The sequence below is a fragment of the Amphiprion ocellaris genome, chromosome 15 (genome assembly GCF_022539595.1).
Source record: "Amphiprion ocellaris isolate individual 3 ecotype Okinawa chromosome 15, ASM2253959v1, whole genome shotgun sequence".
Lineage (NCBI taxonomy): Eukaryota > Metazoa > Chordata > Actinopteri > Pomacentridae > Amphiprion > Amphiprion ocellaris.
The window spans coordinates 8,839,588-8,856,681 of NC_072780.1; the positions used below are offsets into that span (position 1 = coordinate 8,839,588).

The 17,094-nt window shown below is 37.3% G+C and overlaps 1 long non-coding RNA gene across 1 annotated transcript; it reads left to right on the top strand.

Annotated features, from left to right (window-relative positions):
- The first annotated feature begins 815 nt into the window (after positions 1 to 815).
- On the top strand, positions 816 to 3,679 carry LOC129350665 (uncharacterized). Its single transcript, XR_008604139.1, has 2 exons — positions 816 to 2,013; positions 3,180 to 3,679. It is a non-coding gene; the product is annotated as an uncharacterized LOC129350665 (long non-coding RNA).
- Positions 3,680 to 17,094: the final 13,415 nt, after the last annotated feature.

Consider the following 17,094-nt stretch of genomic DNA (forward strand, 5'->3'; position numbering starts at 1 on the left):
ATTATTGTTTAGCTAATTAGAAGGTGGCTCTTATTAAATTGGGATGGTTATTTAGTTGACATTTTAGTGATATCCAGTAATTTTTTTATTAAGAAGTGATTGTTTCTGGTCCGTGTAGGGATCTGGTAGTTGGATTTTCCGTTCTGAAACGGGTATTGAAAAACAAAAAAGGAGTGGTTATTTGATTGTCGTTTTAAAATACAAAAATTGAAATTGAAATACAAGGCATTTTTCCTTTTCGTGATCGAAAAGGGATATACGATTTTTTAAAAATGCTTTGATTTTCGTTTTATATTTAGGATAACAAGAAAGTAAAATCAGTAAGAGACAGAAACGAAAAAAGGTCAGTTTTTTCATTTTCTGAGACCGGAAGTGGTCATCAGCAAGTGTGGAGCCAAACAGAGTACGGTGAAACTGTATATACATTTTTTTTTCGTTAGTTTTCATGGTCAAAATGAGAGATCAGGTGGCCGATCTTAAAATAAATCAATATTGATTTTTTTATAGAGCGTTAAAGTTTTGCGAAGCATGGGGGCGGGGCTACTTGATTGACAGTCCGGTCTGGAATGATTGACAGGTCCTATGGAGGAGGCACCAGAGCCTCTGCTCTCCTCGTTTGGATTAATTTTGTTATAATAAATGTTGTTTTATTTATCGGTGGAGCAGCAGAACATTTTCCACAGACAGTTTTCTTGACCGTTGGCTTGTTTTAACCAGTTTTCTACCTTCGACTGATTCTACCAGCAGACACTGAAAGGACTCTGATAGTTCGGTAAGTAATTGTTTACTTTCGTATCGGTGCCGCTTTTAATGCACTTTATATGCAGCTTTACTGTCAGATATAATGTGTGCTATGCACTCCAGATGTTGGTGGAGTTTGTTTCAGTGTGTGTTGACCAGACAAGAAAGTTAGCATAGTAAATATTAGCTTTAATGTTAGCGATGCTAACTGAGCTAGCTGCTCAGTCGTTTCATGTAAACAGCTGAAATGTGTTGTGTTCCTGTAATGTGGTTCATTAAGTTCATAAAACTGTGGCTGGTTGACATTAATGTAACGTTCAGGAAACTTGAATGTGATTAAAACAGTAACGTTAATGTTCTAGTTGTCAGTAATCAGCTTTAATTTGACACTAAAACAGACTGATAATTTTAAATGACATCAGTTTCATTAATTTGTTGAAAATGGTCTTATTTGTTGTTGTGATGTTGCTGCTGATTCATTAAAACCAGATGATCCGTGTTGAAGATACGTTTAGTTCTAGTATCAGAAGCACAAGAAGGAAAATGAAAGTTTAGTTCTGCTACGTCAAAGATTTCAGGAATAAAATAACTAAATGAGTCTTTATGCCTCAAACTTTATTTTACAATAAAGAAATAATGAAATAATCACAGATAATAAAAATATAAATAGCAGAGAAAACCTGAGAGAATCATTTCCTGAAAAGTCTGTGAAGGAAAAGCAGCTTTTTATCCTGAAAGATCAGAATCAGCTCCAACATCTGCATCTAACAGCATCAAGTCAACCAGAAAGAAAAGAAAAAAGAAAATGACTTCTTTCTGATCACATCTGTTCCGCTGCTTACAGGCTGCTGCTGCTCACATTCTTCACATTTATAGTCCACTTTTAAAAGTTCAGCAGACAGGTGCTCTGCTTTGGAGTGTGATGATGTCGTCGGTGATGTGGAGAGTAAAGTTTCCGTTTCATCCACAGCGTGCTTTTAGGGCACCCAGGTCGAACTTGATGTTTGAAATACTGACCCACAGCTCAGATTTAACTGTCTGTAGTTCCATTTTGATGGGTGTTAAACTTTCACTCAAAGCCGCCAAGAGCTGGGTCTTTACAATAACCGCCGTCTCGTTACAGAGTGAAAGTAGCAGTTCCTCCTGAAAGTCAGAGATTGCAGCATCTGAGGGCCTCTTCAAAAGAAGACGTAGTAGATGAAGGCGTTCTGGAGCAGGACCAGAAAGACCACGACCAAGCAGCCTTGAGATCTTAGGCAGCATCTCCCTCAGGTGGGTGTCAACGGTGTTCAAGGTCAGGTCTGTGGTAATCCTGCCAACAACAACAACAAAAAAAAAATCTAGATTATAAATCAACATGTAACCAAAGCACTCTGTGTATAACACCATAGTATAGGATGTAGTTCAGAAAATGTCAAAGTATAGTATACTTTACTCAAGAATAACATAGTGTGGCCTGTAGTTCATAGTACAGCATGTCAGCAAAAAAAAAAAACATTGATTATGTGGTTCAATAAGCGCAAAATGATAGGATGTTGCCTAAAATTGTCATGTATGATATGTGGTTCAAAAAATGTCATAGTGCAGTATATTGTCAAAATAGTATGTTATTCAAGAAAGCACCAGAGTATAATATGTCATCTAAAAAATGCCATAGAATAATATTTCATTGCACAAGTAAAAGTATGATCATTTTTAAAACTGTTCAAATTCTTATATGTTGCTAAAAAACAAGAAAAACTAAAACAAAAAAAGTCATAGTAATATGTCAATTAAAAAGCATATATTATAGCGTGTCGCCCAACAAACATCATAGTATAGCATGTCACTCTAAAAACGTCACAGTATAGCAGGTCATCCAAAAAACATCATAGTATAGCATGTCGCTGTGAAATTGTCATAGTTTAGCATGTCGCTCAAAACACGTCATAGTATAGCATGTCGTCTAACAAACGTTATAGTATAGCATGTCGCTCTAAAAACGTCAGTGTATAGCCTTTGGTCCAAAAAACAACATAGTACAGCATGTTGCTCAGCAAACATCATCGTATAGCATGTTGCTCTAAAAACGTGATAGAAAAAAAAGAAAAAACGTTATGTCCCGACTGTCTGAAGTAGGTGAGGAGCAACACAAAAACAGTCCAAACGCTGGTTTCCAGAGGGTTAGACGAGTATTTATTTCAAAGAGTAAGTTTACAACAACACAACATGTGAGGTGGTTAAAAGCAAATGGGTGTTAGTAAAATAAAAATAAACAGAACTAAAAGTGAACTTCATGTTGACATTGATGGGCATTCCAACCAGGAACAAAGTAAAAGATAATCAATACGAAAAAAAACTCTTCCCGTTTACCTCTTAAACCCAAAAACACACCGCAGTAGCACCTTAAACTAAAACTACCAATGGGTTCCCTGTTTTCCTTTCTGAACAATTCAAAGGTCCCTCTCTATCTCCCTACACATCCACCAACCACTGGAACACATCTCCAAAGTTCTGCTGGGCCAGCTCAGCTTCCCCTCAGAAGAAGTTCCACCACCTGCCAGATGAAGGAGCCTTTTGAGAGGCAGCTGGCATCGTGATTGGACTGTACTTTGGTCTGTTCCAGTCCAGCTTCAGCTCCAGAGACGGCAGGTGGAACGAGTCAACGGAGGCCGGGTGGATGAAGGCATGCAGCTGAGTACAATCCAGAAAAAAACAGAGGAGGAGTGCAGTGGCCCAGGGCCAGAACAAACAAAGTAGCACATTATGTCTCTTAGAAAACATCATAGTATAGCCTTTGGTATGAAAAAACACCATCATTTACATCATAGATTGTACAAATAAGTCAAAGGAAAGAGACATACATTGTAGAACTGTAGTAATTGTGGGCTGACTGATTTACTGATTATCAGTATTTTATTTTTTACTGATTTACAGTAATAAATACATTTAAAAATGGCGCTACTTTGGCTCTGAACCTTTATCTACCTGTGATCGCTCTGTTTTCTGGAGTGATTTGATTGGTTATACATCACGAATAAAACTCCTTTAACTTAACATCTGTAAACAAAACAAAAACATATCAACAAAGTTTTCTGTTAGAGTTTGTGTTCTTCTAAGTTTAACTCCAAGATTTTAAATACTTTCATTTACTGCAAATGAATATCGACTCCAAATGTCTCAGTAATAATCATTATCAGCCTTAAAAACCCACAAAACACCCCTCTATACTTGACCACACTTAGTACAGTCCGGTTCCCCCTTCTATAAATCTGCTTGGAATCTTCCACTTCCTGTTTGTCAAAGTGGCCTTCTACCTGGACAGGTTTTGTTGGAGCTCATGCAACAAACATTTTGGGTAACTGCACTTTAATATGGATGGATGACACTGAATTAGAGTCTGTTTTCATGAGACTGAGTTAAGATGTGTAGCTCTGTCATTAAATAGGAAATTATTTCTTAGAATTCGCAGAGAAACATCTGAAATGTTTGCTAGGTTAGCGTCCCACATGTTCTTTGGCTCAGCTAAAGCTAACTCTCTCCAACTTCTGGATCTCTTGAGTTGCTTGTTGTTAAAATATCTTGCTAGATTTGCTGAAGCTCAGAAAGTCTGAGATGTTTGTTCAGAATAAGCTCATTCTCAAGTCTTATCTGAACTGTCCTCTTTTGTTTTAACTTTCCCTAAACTTAGGAGTTAATGACAGAGCAGCACATCCAGACTCAGTCTCATTTATGTAGAGATTAAACTTCAGTGTCATTCATTGATGGTAAAGTGCAGTTTTTCAAATGTTTGTTGCACATGCTCCCGACCAAACCAGTCCAAGTGGAAGACGATGTGAAAAGAAAGCGCCAGAGGATGAATATCACACATTTACATTAGAAATAAATGTCCTTTAATTTGACATTGTCATGAAAATGATGTTCAAATCTTTGTTGAGTGCTTTGTTGATGTTGGTTTCTAAATGTTTTTTGACACTCGGCCCCAAAGATTAAAACCTTGTACGGCTCACAAGCTGCAATAATTCACACATTATCAACTATCTTTCTGACTAAACTAAGATAAAAAGTGAAAAACTGCCTGATTCCTGCATCATGAATGTAAATCTTTTTGGTTTTTATGACAGTAAACTGAATATATTTGGGTTTGACATTTTATAAACCAAAACAAGAAATGAATTACTGGAGAAAACAATCAACAGATTAATGGACAAAGAAAATGTGTTTTCCAACATATATGGCTGAATTACTCCAACATTACAAGATACAATTTTAATTCAATTTTATTTATATAACGCCAATTACAGGTCAAATTGTCTCAAGATGCTTTATTTTTATAATTTTTTTGTCATATTTAAAATATGACAAAGTAAGAAATTTAAACCACTTGACTAGTCCAATTTATTATTTGGTTTTTAAGAGACTAATCAACAACTAAAATAACTTTCTCCACTAAGACTAATAAACATGAAGTCAAATAGAAGGAACAGTTTTAAATACTGCAGTCCCACGATGACAAGAATAAAGTTTCTCAACAAAAACTAAATCTGCTGGTGGATTCCATTAAAGTCCTAATAAATGATAATAAAGTGTGATACTAAAGGTTTGTGGTGCTAAAAATCTCCAAGTAAAGATATCAAGTTGAACATCTGGATGGAGGTTGATAAAAGTTGACCTCCCTTCATTTCTCTGGAGCGACTCCATGGATTTTATGGATGGTGGTTAAAGACCTGCTCTTCTAGTGGTCTTCCTTCTAGTCGCTGTAAAAAGTCAGTCCATCCTGGCCTGACTTCAACACCTCTTCGTGACAAGTTGTTCTGCCTCTGACCTGGTGGAAACTCCAGAAACTCGGGAAAACCTGTCAAGACTCGAAGAACTCGTGGAGACTCGAAGAACTCGTCAGGCGGGGGAAGGTGTGGTGGGCGGTGGGGGGAGGTGGGGGAGTAGAGGGGGGAGGCCGCCACCCACCTCCCTGCCTACTCTCCGCCCTGACTCCACCCAGACTCCGCCTTGGCCCTGCCCATGTGGTCACTTGAGGAACTACGATGTCAAAGGGACGACGAAATTATTTCTTTTTATCTGATCTGTAGCTCAGTGAGTTAAGGATTTGCCTATGGAGCTGCAGGTCGCTGGTTCAAGACCAGACCCTTCTTAAATTTTCTCAAAATCCTGACAAAGACAAAGAAAGAAAAAGGCCGGTGGCGGGTCTCGAACCTGCGACCCTCCGCTTGGGAGTCTGTCTTCTTATCCCCTGAGCTACTCGCTCAGATACTAATTCTTCTTTTTTTTGCGCATTTATCATCTATTTTCTGTTGTTTTCGAGTTTTTTTTTTACCTTGAGTCTCAACTCGACCGTTTTTCTCAGGAGGTGGGACTTCAGCCTTTATGCTGGAGGGTTGAACCCTCAGTTCCAAGACTTTCCAAAGCCTCCACACCTCCAGAGTCCTCAGGACCTGAGCTTTCACACAGTCTGAGGGCTGAAATTTTCTAAGTCCCACAGTAGTTCTCTGTTAGATTGAACTTTCAGACAGTCCAAGGACTGATATCTTCTAAGTTCCTGAGTAGTTCTCTGTTCGTTTGAACCTTCAGACAGTCTGAGGACTGAAGTTTTAAAGGTTTCTCAGTACTTCACTGTTAGTTTGAACCTTTAGACAGCCTGAGGACTGAAGTTTTAAAGGTTTCTCAGTACTTCTCTGTTAGTTTGAACCTTCAGACAGTCTGAGGACTGAAGTTTTAAAACTTTCTCAGTACTTCTCTGTTAGTTTGAACTTTCTGGTTAACAGAAGCCTTAAAACTTGTGACCATGAGTCTTGATTTCACATTTAGACCATCCATCTGAGTTCTTCTCAGACCTTCACCTGTGGGTTTTTTTTAGAAATCCTGAACAAACTTTGATTCTCTTCACTGAACAGTAAAGTTTGTGGAGATCAGAAGGTATCATTAGTTTGATCGATGCCTTCAACTACTAGTAGACTTTATCTGGAAAGCAGTTTTCTGAAATTAGTTCTTAGTAAATCTGTCCACAATCAAACCAAGAACATAGAAAGAGGAAATTTTTGAAGAAACAACTTGATGTTTTCATTTCAGACTAGAAAACTCTTTAAGACTTTTATCCATTTTTGCTCTTTTTGATCGTTTCATTGTTTCTTCTGTTTAATTTGATCTTCTAAAGTTTAACTGGTGTCTTTTCAAATGTTTTGTCTTTAGTTTGATTATTCTTAAATGTTTAATTTTGCTCTTTTCTCATCTTAAATTCTTTTCTAATATCTGATTTGATTTCGAAATGTTTTGTCTTTTTAAAGTTCAGTTGTTTTTTCAAATGTTTTATCGGCTTGTTTGAAAAATTTCCTTTTCTTTCCCAATGTTTAATTTTTCGATTAAATCTTTGTTAAGGTTTTTCTTTTTAAATGTTTTACCACCTTTTCATGTCTAATTTTCTTTTTAAATGCTTCATTGTATTTTCTGTTTAATTCCTATTTGAAGTTTTATTGTCTTTAAGATTTAATTTTCTAATTAAACATTTAATTTTTTAATTAAATGTTTTGTCTTTTTAAAGGCTTAATAATCAAATTAAATGTTTTGTATTTTTTTAAATGTTTAATATTCTTCTTGTTTAATTGTATTTTTTAAATGTTTATCTAAAATATCTTTAATGTTTAATATTTTTGTTTTAAAAATTGTTTAATTTCATAATTACATGATTTGTATCTTCTGTTTAATTTACTAATTCAATATTTTGTCTGTTTAATATAATTAAATTGTATTTAATGTTTAATTTTCTTTTTAAAAGTTTTATTGTATTAAATGCTTCTTTCCTTTGATTTAATTGCTTTTTTTTATGTAGTTTATTTCTTTAATCTTTTTTTCTGTCAAGATTTTAACCCCAACCTTAAAAATGAAACAAACCCTTAAATGACAATGAAAATACTTCTGTTGTCACAATCATGAGTTAGTCAATTATTCAGTTTATCAATTCAACTTTATTTATTTAGCACCTTTCACACAGATGACAAAACTAAACAAGCGAAGAGAAAAACTATGCTAAAACTATGATTAAAACTGAAAAACATATTTTAAAAAAAAGATTTAACATGGTAATAAAATATGTTGTGTCCAGGGGATGGAGGGAGTTTATTGAAGTCTTCTTGGGCTCACATGGTAAATCATTTAAAATACAAACTTGATATTCAGTCTAAGGAAACTGGAAACTGCAGAGTGACAGAAGAACCAACAATATCTCCTGTTTTCTCCTTTAATGAGTTGACTATTGTGCTTTCAGACCAAAGAACTACAGACTCTTCACAACCTGCTCAAACTCTTGGTACAGGACCTCACCACATGGGTCAAGAAGGTTTCCATCTCATTTCTACTCTGAAGCTCACCTTCTCCTGCTCAAACTGCTGACAAATGTTTCTGCTGCTCTAAAGTCTGGTCTCCAGAACTTCCTAAAAGCTCTCAAAGTCTCTTCTGCTGCAGGTTGCTATGTAGAACTGTTGCAGAAAACCTCACTAAACCACATGGAGGGGCCTCAATATAGTTGTCCAAATGAAACCGTACTAAAACCAAACTAGCACAACCCAAACGCTAAAGTCTCCTGCAGCCTACCAGAGAACCTCTGAGAACAGAGAATCAGGACAGGAACTCTTACCTTCTGGACAGCCAACCTTGGTTCACAAACAAGAATACAGAATGTGTCTGACCAAAAACCTCTAAAGACTCACTACAGCCAAGATAAAGACACAACTCACCTGCACTAAATCCACTAATCACTGCACACATTAGCACCATGTGCTAACTGTGGTGAAAGAACCACATGTACCAAGACAACTATCCAGTACAAAGCCCTAAAACACACCAAGAAACACATTAAAGACGATTTTACTGCTGGAAGCTGCAAGCCAACGCCTAAAAAACAAACTAAAGCAATGGAGCCAAATCTGGTTCACTGGTGAAGAGAATCAGAGGAAATGTTTGTCTGCAGCTAAATAAAGCAGGAAGACACTGAGCTGCTCAGGTGTTCCTGATAACACCAAGCAGCCACCTGGACAGCCAATAGGAACACAGCTTACTGGAAGTCCAGAGGGCTGGGTTAGTGAAGGAAATTTAGTTTAAAGTTGAAGCAGAAAGTTAACAAAGAAAGTTGAAAACCACCTTCTGATACCTGAAATCTCAGAGTTTTCACACAAAGAACGCCTGAACATGTCAAACTGGTCCCATAGTAGAACCATCATTGTAAAAACGTCATAGTATGGTGTGTTGCTCAAAAAACATTACGACCCGGCTGTCTAGGGTCGCCGAGGAGCAACACAAAAACAGGACAAACGCTGGTTTCCAGGGGGTTAGGCAGCTATTTATTTGAAAGAGTAAGTTTACAACAACACAACATGTGAGCAGAAAAATCACAAAGTCTGTCTTTAGTTCAGCTGAAAATATTAGTTTTTGTCTTTTTTATTGACCAAACTTTTCAGGAAGTAGATGAAGAATAACTAAAGCTCTCATGTAGAAGTCCAACTTATTTTGGATCCTTGTGGAGAGTTTAATCTTAGAGTTTGTAAAGCTGTTGAGTTTTTAGAGTCACATGGATTGTTTTGACATTTAATAACCGAGTCCTGAAATAAAATTATAGTTGTGGATTTCTGTCATTTAGTCTGGACTAAACAAATAACAGCAGCATAAATCTCAAACGTCATTATGAGGAGTCTGGATTGAGGTTTCTCACTTGATAATGATCAAAACATGAAATTTAGGTTGGTTTAAAGGAATATTCCACCTTAAATCTTTGAATGTTGACCTAAAAGGTTGGTTTCAGGAAGTATTCCACCTACAAGGTCCTCAAACATCCATCTTAAAGGAACATTCCACCAAAAATCCTTGGACATGGACCTAAAATGTTGCTTTAACCGAGTATTCAATCCAAAATCCTCAAAGAGACCTGAGGGGCTGGTTAAAAGGAATATTCCACCTAAAACCTCAAATATAGACCCAAAAGAGTGGTTTAGAAAAAATCCTTCAATGTAGACCAAAAAAGTTAGTATGGAGGAATATTCCACCTGAAATGTAGACCTGAGAAGTTGGTTCGGAAGAATATACCATCCTAAACATCCTTTAATGTAGACCTAAAAGATGGTTTGGAAGAAAATTCTGCCTAAAATCCTCCAATGTAGACCTAAAAGGTGAGTTTAATGGTATATTCCACCTAAAATTCACTACTGTAGACCTTGGAGGTTGGTCTGATGGTATATTCCATCCAACATCCTTGAACATAAACTTAAAAAGTTCATTCAAAGGAATATTCCAGCTAAAATCCTTCAATGTAAACCAAAAAATCTTGATGTAAAGGAGTATTCCACCTTAAATGTAGACCTAAAGGATGGTTTGGAGTAATATTCTACTCTAAAATCTTCCAATGTAGACCTAAAAGGTTTATGTGATGGTATATTCTACTCAACATCCTGGAACATTTACCTAAAACGTTGGTTTAATGGTATATTCCCAGAAGAAGCCTTGAACATTGGGCTTAATGGTATATTCCACCCAAAATACTTGTACATATACCAAGAAGTCAGTGTAAAGGAAATGTAGACCTAAAAGGATTGTTTAAAGGAATATTTAAACTATTATTTTCATTATTTAATAATCTGTTATCAGTCAGAACCCTGACGAACTTATTTTCATCATTTTTTTTAGTGGAAGTCACAAATAAAGGAGCTCTTGGTTTTTACCGGCGTTACTGAGTCAAAAGCTGCTGTTTCAACACAGACACGTTCACATGCATCCACAAACCTCTCAGCACTCAAACACCCACAGACAGGCGGCCGGCTGGGCCGAGGCTCGGCGGCGTCCTCAGACCCACGAGTCGGGGAGTCGATGAACTTGTTGGTCCGGTTTGAAGGCCTCCGTGTGGTCCAGTAGAAGTCCACGTAGTCGGTGTTGGCTTTGAACCGCAGCGACTGGCCGCCATCAGGTGGACCGGCTCGTCCTCGTAGGGCTCCTCCTGTAGCCTTGAAGGGACCACAGGAACATTCAGTAGCTGTTGGAGTTCTTCCTGTCAGGCTCATGGTAGAACGACTCTGAAGAATCTTTTACTTGTCTTGTCTGGAACAATCTAACAGCGTAAACTGTTAACAGCGGTGTAAAGAAGCAAACACACAGGCATAGATTAGGACTCAAACTAGATTTATTTTAGAAAACAAATCAGCTTAGAGGCATTTGTTCACACGTGTGGCTGAATAGGAGGCCGTCCAATCAGATTTGAGGTCTTCACTCTGTAGGTTGTTTGTTGGGTGAGACTCTTGGACCTCCATCAGCTGACGTGGATGTTTGATGGTCTTCTTCTCTAGTGCCAGATGATTCATCCATGAATTCAGCAGCTACAGACTGAAATGAAGCTCATGCTGCCGTTATTGAATTCCTGTTCCAGATCAAATGTTCAGAGCTCACCTTGAATGCAGCCGTCTGCTGTCTGATAGTTTTTCTCATTGTAGTCTTCAATAAAGTCTTTTTCCTCATGTCAGGATGTGGTGAGACTCTTTCTCAGTCTCTGCAGACGTCCCTCATTGTGCATCTCCGGAGAAGAAACAGAAAAACTGATCACTGCTTCAGCATCAAACGCTCTCCAGCACTGAGAGTGTTTTAGGAATTCATTCATTGTGTTGTGAACTTTGAAGGAGCAGAAACTTTACAGCTGCCAAAGATATGAGCTCCAATTCTGGATGTTTTAGGAAATGAAGTTCATCAAATGAACACTTGATTATTGCTGATAATGCTCATTAAATTACTGAAAAAATCCAACATAAAAACCTGTAAACTCTCAGGCAGCTTTTGTTAAAGTTTGTCTATAATTCTATCATCATGTTCTGAACCAGGACTCTGCAGAAGTTCCTCAATCAGATACTTGTGTGTTTCTATTTAAGGCTCAGGGCTTGAAGCGTACAGGCAGAGGATTAGAAAGGATTGATTTTTAATATTTAAATCAGTCCCAGTAAATGTTTGGCATGAAAATTATTAAAAATTTTGAATTTAAATAGATATTGTGTCAAATAATATTGTAGAGTCTCACTTAAAATATATCCAAATGAGTTCAGTGTTTTTCATTTTATAGAATATTTGATTTCTTAATCTCAATACTGTAGGGTCTGACCCTAAATATTATAATAATGATGTCAATTTAAATAATATTTTAGTGCAGAGTCATAAACTTTAATCAGCTAAACTTACATAATAAATATCACTGCACAATCTTAACCTGAACATTCATATTATTGAGGTAAATTTACATAAATCATGATATTCTAGAGTCTTAACTGGAATATTTCTAACATGAATCTTTTTGTATTGTGCTGATAAACAACAATACCCGACTTCAGATAATATTTGCTCTCTGTGATTGTGAGAACTAAATTCCTCCACATTCTGGAATGGTAGCTGGAAGTAAAAACAAACTCATCTGCTGGACTGAATTTCCCAAAATGGAAACATGGACAGAATTTAACACTCATGTATCCATGGCAACGCTGAAGTTTCTGCTTCTTACCAAAGTTCACAACACAAGTAAAGCTTTTAATGTAAAACTTCAGGGATGACTGCTGACCATAAGTATTCTGATCAATACTTCATGATCAATATCAGGACAGATGTTACAACTCCAGCTGTTGCATTAGACTGCAGTTATTCACAGAGAAATTAAAACCTCACATTCCTCATAAAAACTAGATGGGACTTTTATTAAATAAAGTGTTGGTGAGTAAACCGTGTAAAAAGTGCAAAGCAGCTCCATTAAATCAGGAGATGTGAGATTTCCACAGCATGGATCACCATCTGCTGTGTTGATTCATAGCTGAATGTCAGAATGAACTGAGCTAGAAAAGCTGCTTTGAGCTGCAACATTATGGTCTGACAATCCAACACCATCACAGTTTTCATCTGGTTGTTTTGCTCCAACATGCTGATGAAGTTCAGTTTTTACCTGAATCAATACAGGAGATTCTATTTCCAACAAGACTGAGAATAAAATTAGAATGTTATGAGGTTATTAATGCAACTAAATCCTTTCAGTGGGAAGGATTTACTTCTAAGTTCTAATTCAAGTTTCGAGTTGGAGCACATTGCATTCACAAGAAAAACAGCGAAACCTTCATAGCAACATTTAATAAACCTAAAGCTTCCCTGTTGGCACATTGGTGGAGTTTGTTACTGAGCATCTGAACCTTAAATCCAGTGAGAGGACCATCTTCAGTCCAGGCCAGTCAGAGAACTTCAAGACCTTCCATCAGCTGGACCAGATGTGGCATCATCTCCCTCTGAACATCTGGATGACAGGAGAAAAGACAGAAATCAAACACAGATCACAGAAATACAATTTATTCACTTTCATCATTTTATAAAATTAGCATGAACTTTATTAAAAATTGACATCAGTAACTATCGGTTACAAAACAAACTATCAATTCATTCAGGAACTGTGGGGTTAAACCTAAAAACACAGACCTCAACAGCAGTTTGTTTCAAAGCAGAACACCAGCTGGTTTTCACTAAACAAGCTTTCAGAGCAACAAACAAATGACAGTTTTGTTCTCATTAAGTTCACAGAGTCAGCCAAAATAATGTATACACACATCAGGAAAATAAAAACTTTTATAAATATTTCATTTGTATAAGTACTTCTATACATATAGATTCCTCTTTCTAAGTTTGATCAAATCAGGATAACTCTGTGTCCTGTTGTACGATGTTTTCCCAAAGATGGCGCTACCCTCATGAATGGAGCATCAACAAGTGATGTCTACAACACAACAGAAATGTCTGGAAGCCAGTGGCCACCACTTTGAGCACCTCTTGTAATTGTAGAGGCCAAAGATAACTTTTATTAATCTCGTGATGTCTGAATAAATTTGGTATTGAAATATTTATGCAAGTTTTTCTTTTCCTGATGTGTGTAAACATTATTTTGGCTGACTCTGTATAATGGGTTTCTGACAGGTCACCAGGCAACATCTTTTTATAATAATGACAAACATACCTGCATTCTACAGTGATTTTCCTCATGTGCAGGTAAAGATGTGTGAGGAGCTTAGAGATGACAGGAGCAGGAGTCATCCTCACTAATTCAGCTTCCACCTAGAAACAGAAAGACCACAAACAAACACACTGATATACTCTCAAACGTTCAACCTCACAGCCTCAAAATATCTGTTTAGGAAGTGTTGTGTTTCTAAATTCTGCTGAAAGCATTGACAGACATTCTCTTACAAGGTTGTGTAAAAAGCAGCCTGTCCTCTGAGCTACTGAGAAATCTTCCTGAACAAAGTTTCTACGTGTAAATCAGCTCAACAAAAACTAAAGCCTCAGTCAGAGATAACAGGTATCGCAAATTATACTGAAAATGAACGGCTTGTGCAGTTCTAAAGTTAAAGTTAGTTTATTTATATAGCACATTTCAACAACAAGGCGATTCACAAGTGCTTCACAAGGACATCTAGATCCAAAAGTAGGATGTTTCATCTCATTTTTAACTACAAATCATGCAATAATAAATAAATACAATGGCTGGTTGTTAGTTTATCCACTATTAATGTCACTTTATATACTGGATTAAACTTGAGCAGTGGAAGAGTGAAGGAATTTAATGAAATTATGGAGATTCAGAGAGGTAATGTTGCGCAATGTTAAGCGCAGTTTTATTCAAACAGCTGAAAGTTAAACTTCAGTGTTGCTGAACGGGTTTCAGTTAACCTTAAAGTAAAATAACGTTTTTAAAAGCTAAAATACACAGCAGAGATACACAGGTTGAGAAGTTCATTCTAATAATGACGTACAGCTGCTGCAGCAACTAACACAGGTGTTCAGCGGTAAGTTAGCCACCTGTGCTAATTAGCCCGCTAGCTAACTTAGCCGCTTAGCTAGCTAACGCGTCCGGACCAACTGCTCAAACACGGCAAAACACAACTCTTCACAAGTCGCTGACTTAACGTACAACAAAACAACGCTACTGGTTAGAAGTATTTATCTTCTTACCGTGTTTTACTCCAAAAAATAAGGTCAACAGCAGCCAGAGACGTTACCAGACGTGCCGACCATAGATATACATAGCAGACTAGATCCGCTAGCGAGCTGTCTTCTGTATCTGTCTATGGTCTGACCAATCACTGCTCTGTGGCTCCTCCTCTGAGAATCTTGTTGTCGTTTGGCTACACACGTGCTGATGACCACTTCCGGTCTCGGAAAATTAAAAAACGGACTCTTTTCGTTTCTGTCTCTTATTGATTTTATTTTTTTGTTATTCTAAATATAAAATGAAAATCAAAGCATTTTTAAAATTTCGTGTATCCCTTTTTGATCATGAAAAGGAAAAACGCCCTGTATTTCAATTTTATTTTTTGTATTCAAATAACCACTCATTTGAGAACGGAAAATCCAATTGCCAAAATATACACGGATTCACGGACAACTGATTCTTTCTTTTTTGTCATTTGGTCTATTTTTTTGAATTATTCAGTCTTCCAGATCAGCTCGTTCTGTAAATGTAATCATGGTGACTCTGAGGACAATCAGCTGCGATATGATCAGTAAATATCAGAACAACAGCCACTGAGCAGTCTTTGGTTCAGAATCTCCACCGATGCAACAAATAATCAAGCTGAAGTAAACTTTGTAAGCTGGCAGCACAACAAACAAGTTATTTTAGTTTAAAAATGAGCACCAAAGTGTGAACTATCTCTTTCATTCTGCAGACAAAGTATTACAGTAATAACTCAGTGAAGAGAGACGGATCTCTGACTTCACTCTGCCTGAGGAACAGCTTTCAATCTGAACCGTGATGTGCGAGTTACTGCCACCTAGTTGGAACTGTGATGAAAAGTTAGCAGACTGGAGGAAGCTGAAGTGTTGTACAGTAATAATGGGCCAAACACCAGCCTGAAGCTCCATCACATTTCAATTAAGCTCATTTCTGTGGATTTAATAAAGGTACTCAATTATAACCCAGTTCATAAGGAGGTTTACAAGGATTTCATCAACTCCCACTCTTCTTATCTTCTTGTGCTTATTGGGAAAACTTCGGAGGCAGACATCAGGACAAGCGACAAATTTGATATTTTATGGGAATTACACGTCTGTGGCAAAATTGCTCCATGGCGCCACCTGAAAAATTTCAAACATTTACTACAGCCAGTACGTGTCACCTAGACTTGTGAAATTTGACAACCATATGCAACTCGTCAAAATGCACAAAAATGTAATTGATATCCATGCTCAAAATTCAACAGGAAGTCAGTCATTTTGAATTATGTGTCATATTTTCAACGATTTTGGGTCATTTTTCGACATTTTTAATAGCTATAAAGTCAAACAGGTTAACCCTGAGAGAGCTGAAAATTGGCCAGGATGTACACCAGGCATGGGTGATCAGAAGTTATCAAAATGCTCCATAAAACTCTGATGGTGTGGAAATGGCGGCTGTCGGAATTTCGACAATTCACCATGAAACAGCAAATGCTGTGTAATTGGCCTGTACATGCTCCAATCTGCCTGAATCTTTACATGAGTGATTAGAATCCAGCCTTCACCAGATACATAGGCCGAAATACACTCATAGTCCCAGCGCCACCTGGTGGACATGCTTGGATTCGCTGACCAGGAAGGATGCAAGGACTGTTCACTGCTGCTTGCAGCTTTAAATATTCTTCTTTTGTTGGTGCCACTTTCATGTGTTAGCTTCTCTTTTTTAAAGAATTCAACCTGATTAAAGTGCACCATTTCAGTCTGTCTGTGGTCTTTATTAGATAGACGGACAAACTTTTGATAGAAGATGCTGTAGAAATAATCCGTCAACACCTCACTGACTGATTTTCATCATGTTCTGACGGCATAAATTACTCAGCATGTGCACAGCCTGTACTGCATTTCCAGGATGCAGGCTGTGCTGCCCTCTGTTGCATATTCTTAGTCATTTAGGGTCTGTTTACCTTGAGGAAGTGTTATTTAAACATGTGTTAAATGCAGCTAGATTGGATAGTTTGCTAATATACATCAGAAAATACTTCATCCATAATTCATTTGTGTGTCAGTTTGAAGGTCACTGGCATGCAGCTCTTTCTGACAGCTTATTCACAGCTGATGTGTTGCATTAATTATTGATCGTGTCTGCAGGGACATAACAAATGCAAATTGTGTTCAAAACCATGTTAGCAGACGAAACAAGATGGAAATACGTCTCTCTTAAATTTAACTGTGAGTAAATGATGGAATTAATGATGAGTGAATTGGGTTTAGCTGCTATGGGCTGACTGCCACCCTGCCATGGGTCACTGGGACACTTTAGTCTGCTTTTCTCACTGTGACAAGTCACATTTGTGCAGAGGAAAAGAGCTATCAGCACTT